This window comes from Cynoglossus semilaevis, chromosome 1 (assembly GCF_000523025.1).
Source record: "Cynoglossus semilaevis isolate Cse_v1.0 chromosome 1, Cse_v1.0, whole genome shotgun sequence".
Taxonomy (NCBI): Eukaryota; Metazoa; Chordata; class Actinopteri; order Pleuronectiformes; family Cynoglossidae; genus Cynoglossus; species Cynoglossus semilaevis.
Genome location: NC_024307.1, coordinates 8,701,842 through 8,706,682, shown reverse-complemented (window position 1 = coordinate 8,706,682; position 4,841 = coordinate 8,701,842). Strand labels below are relative to the sequence as shown.

Genomic DNA, 4,841 nt, shown 5'->3' with positions numbered 1-4,841 from the left:
TCTCTCCTGTATCCTGTGTGAATTGGCAGCTGCTCTAATTTTGTTTGTTGGACTGAACATTGATCCAGGTCAGAAATGTCCAAACAGTTTTCAGAAAAACAAAGCCCTGCAAACCGGCTGGCCGTAGACTCCAACCTCAGAAGTGACGATAATTTACTTTATTTATTTATTTATATATAAATGTAATATATAAATATATATGTGTAAATATATACGTATCTATGTATATGTACATATATTGTATATTTATATATGCATGCATCTATACACTCTATGTATACATATATGTATATATAAATATATAAATGCATATATATTTTTATATATGTGTATTTATACAAGAAATATTTGTTATAGTTGTTATTTCTATGTAGAGAAGTTTGATATTTTTTTGTGTGTATTTTCTGCTGGTTTTATAATAGATAAAAGGTTGTTTTTTTTTTCATCACCCATCCAATATCTTAACATCTGAGAAAATAACTGCTCTTGTTTACAAAAATATTCCATGGCTGCAGCTTTAATCACATGTTTAAAAACCTTTTTTTTTTTTTTTTTGGCGTTACTATACCTAACTGTCCTTTTTAATCTTTGTGACATTTCTCTTTCTACACCTCCACATTGTTTTAGTATCTTTAGCCCCGGCTGGTCATCAGCCTGTGTCCCGTGTCTGGCCTGTTATAAGGGCTGTTAACACCCAGTGTGAAGTGAACGTTGAATCACAGGTGCTACATGCAGTGTTAAAAGCTGGCAAGTGAAGAAAGAAAGATTGAATCTGGGTCACTTTAATGCTCTCGTCCGTCACGCCGCTACATCTTCACAGGCCTGAGACGTAAGGCACATTGTCAAGTATTAATGAAGAAAACGTCCCTGTAGGGCTGGTGTTTGTCAAACCAAATTACATACATTCAGTCGGAAAGGTGAGGATTAATCTTTCAAATCCCTTCTGGATGTGTAGGATGCACCGCACAGTCCCTGGCTGGAAATATCCCCCCTGATGCTGACACGAATTGGCTGAGCAGAAGCAGTGTGCTGTTGTGGTGCACATTCGTTTGGGTTTGAGGCCAGTAAACTATTGAACATGCTGACGTGCATCACGGCGTTCCCTCTGACTGTAGCAGCTGCTACATTTGCACACTTCATGAAAAGAAAGTTAAATGAAATGAAATGATTCAACAGTGGGAACAGTTGATGACCATGTTGGAAACCAAAATATGATGATTGGCTGAGAGGACATCCATTAGAAATGTAGATTAGGATGCAATTCCTTGTTTAGCCAGCAGGAGTTAGTTTGACGGCTATTCATTTAAAATGAAATGAATTTATAGGTCGTATTTTGACAACTGAAAATGGACCTAAGTTGTAATTACGCTAGCTTCTGAGCTAGTAACACTAAGGATGTCTGATATTACGTTTTTGTCGATATCTGATATTGTCCAAACCATTGTTTCCCAAAGAGTCGGTCGCAAGAGGTTTTTTTTAGGTCGTCTCGCATCATATTTCCCTGGAGTTTACGAATAATGTCTATTGACTTGGGTCGCGAAAATTTGTGACTTTTAAAATATGGGTCCCCGAAACGTTTAAAATCCAGTTTGGGAAACACTGGTCCAAACCATTAATTTCTAATTCTAATATCAACCAATACATTCAGACGTTTGGGTTGAGCTGTTTTAGACACATCTCATTGTGTGCAGTGGTGTGACATAATGAATATACTTTGTACAAGAAAAAATAATAGTTCCACTTTCGATTTCACTTTCACTATTTTTAGGTGACCCAGGCATTACGTTATTATCAGAGGAAAAACTCATAACGATTCTTACCAATAATACATCCCTAAGTAATACCTGTGGCATTAGCAGTCGGACGACTATTATACTATGTTATGACAAACCAAGGTGGACACGAACACCTGTGTGTTTCTGCAAAGCACTCAATTCTACAGCTTTCACGTTGAGTGACTGTGTTTCTGCAAAGCACTCAATTCTACAGTTCGTTGAGTGACTATGGTAGTTCAACTGGTTTTGTACTTGTTAAATAACCTTATCAAGCCACTAGGGGGCGTATGTAATCCCACCACCAGGTTATGCCTGGGAAAAATACATTACAAATGGAAGGATGCTAATGCCTGACCTAAAATTAACTATAGACCGAAGGTCAGGGTTCGAGGTCATCGAGGGGCATTTTCTGTAGTTGAAAACCATCGAATTGACCTCAAACAACTTAACCAGCAACTTGGCTGGAGAACTCTATTCCCAGACAATTAAACGTCGTTGCTAATACAGATGCTGCCCCGCTGTGTGAAAAGAAGGGAAATCCACATCCGTCCTTATTTCGGGCAGGGTGGTAGGGATTTTGTCTGCCATGGGAAAGTAGCACTGAAGCTAGAAGCTAAACCCCACCCAGCTCTTCCTCTACTGTCTTGCTGAGATTTAAATAAACCCAAAGATTACTCGATGGCTTTTAAATGCAAATTTTGGTGAATGTGCAAAGCTCCACTTGTAAAACCTGGCCTTATCATTTGCCTCCCAGATTAATGCCCGTCTGAAAGTGGAAGAAGCCTCAAGGCCCCCCAATAAGCTCCAAGCCAGTGGACACTCCTGAGAATGAAGGATGGAGGAGAGGGGAAGGAACACGTCATGGACATATGGACCAAGGTCAGTGGTGACAGCACTTGGAATAGTCCTGACTTGAAAGATTTCGATATTTATTTTTCTCGCTGGGTATTTTTGTGCATCCATCTGTGTGTGTGTTTACGCTAAGCAGGGCTAGGAGCCAGGTTCTTTGACGGATTAGGCAATAATCAATTAACAAATTAAGAAAAAAGCAAGCATAACTGCCTTGTATCCCTTTGTATTATAAAACACTTTGATCCAAAGCTTCAGTTATTTGTCCAGGTTTTTGCACTTTTTAGCGGCTAACAGATGTCAGAAATGGCTCTGAGAGTGCGTTGGCTGTGTGAAAACTCCCAGAGTATTTATGGTTCGGAACATGAAAGGACGCTGGCTTGTGGATGCATTTATTTTTGAATGGCACCCAGTTCATTACTTAATGATTTCAAAAGGCTGTAAAAGGAGCTGAGTCTGAGCCAGCGAACCTGTGACCCTGCTGAGTCAATGTGCTAAACAGACGCAGGCTCCGCTTCAGGCACGTCGACGCTTCTGGCAACGTGGAAATATGACATGTGACTGCAGAACTACGTTAGACCCACACACACAAAAAGAAAACCACATGCAGAACTACGTTAGACCCACACACACACAAAAAAAGAAAACCACACAAACTGCCCTGCACAATGATTAATTGTGTTTAAGGATCTTTAATCAAACAGCTGTTGTGTAGTGAAAGAAGCAACTTTGATCACATCCGTGTTCCTTCAGCTGTGTTTGATAGCATCTGTCCACTCCGAATTCTCTGTTGTGGTTCACAGTAGCAGCTGTTAACGTCGTTATATTTACATTCAAAGTTGAGCTGTATATTACTGCAGTATAGGTGCATATATGCATGTTCGACCTCAGGGATGGATGGTAACTTTAGGGTTTTTATTAGACGGTTGTTTCTGGCGGACATCTTCAGAAGTTAGCGGACTGTGAGCAACTATAGAAGTCAAACAATCCTGTGTTTACTTTGAACTTTTAATTTGATTTATTCATGAAAGTGAAATATAAGCTACACCTGTCTTGGCTGCTGTTAAAAGGAAATGACAGCACTGTTTTCCTTTACGGAATGTGTAGCTAGCGGCTAACTGTTTCACCTCAAATTGTCACAACGGTTTATATTTTGAATCAGCTCTACGTCTTAGTTGTTTTTACAAGTGAAATACAAGTCCTCAACAATTGTGATTTTATAGAATATTTGATAGATAGATAGATGTTTTTTCTTTCCAGTGTCGAAGTCTGGCTTTAAGAAAGTTTGTTTGGTGCAATGTTTTTTAGACTCACACTTATTTTTAAGTGTCTTCACAGCCAGAGTATAAATGGTCTGTTTCTGCTGAAAACAAAGACAAATTTGTTAAAACCCCTAATACACAGGTGCTGTAAATGTTTACCCAAAATACCTCTGGAAAAAAACATCATAATTTAGGTTGTAACAGTTTGAACGTAGGGTCTTAATGCTGTGGGATGTGAGAAATATAACCTTTACAGTTGTCTTAAACATCCCCCCCCCCACCACCCACCGCCCTCCAACGCAACAGATTATTTTTTGTTACAGGGTAGAATCACAGCAGAGTTGGAGCCAACATTTACCAGCCATTATTGAAAACTACAGCTTCGGGCAATTTCTCCTGGCTTCTGTGGTGAGCCGTAATAGTTACTGTTCCTACTCAGTAATATGACTCAGGCACTTGTGCTGCTCAAGGGCACTACCCATAGTGGTTCTTTGGAGGTCTGCTTTGGCCTTGGAGTTTGTTCACCTTCCCTCCACACATTAGCTGGCAGAGGTCTACAAAGTCACCCATTTCACAACACATCAGACCGCCAGGGTCACGGCATTGCCCCCCCCCACCCCTCATACTTCACTCTCTGTGTATGTCCAGTTATGTCACCACATCCTTTGATTTTTCAACCTCGTTTTGGCCAGTGTGTGCATCTGGCACAGCGTGTAGGCACAGCTGCTGTCAACAAGGGTCTGTGCTGTCAGAAACCACCAAACCCAGGTCAAGGTCACGGAGGGAGAACTTGGTGATGGGGGGAGGGGTGGCAGTCTTGACTGATGTCATGGTTGACTGCTTTGTCTTATAACCCCACGCACCTCCATAGTGAACACTCACACACACACACACACACACAATTTCCCTTTCATCCGCTTTTTCTTCACTATGTACCCTTGTCATACAAACCCCC

The 4,841-nt window shown here is 40.6% G+C and overlaps 1 protein-coding gene across 19 annotated transcripts in view; it reads left to right on the top strand.

The window, feature by feature from the left end:
- Nucleotides 1–4,841, top strand: part of sox11a (SRY-box transcription factor 11a) — a 436,554-nt gene that overhangs the window by 96,043 nt on the left and 335,670 nt on the right. For all 19 annotated transcript variants that reach the window (XR_003051995.1, XR_003051997.1, XR_003051996.1 and 16 more), the window contains exon 3: nt 2,530–2,654. The gene's annotated coding sequence lies outside the window, so the exon portion shown is untranslated. The remainder of the gene's footprint in view (nt 1–2,529; nt 2,655–4,841) is intronic.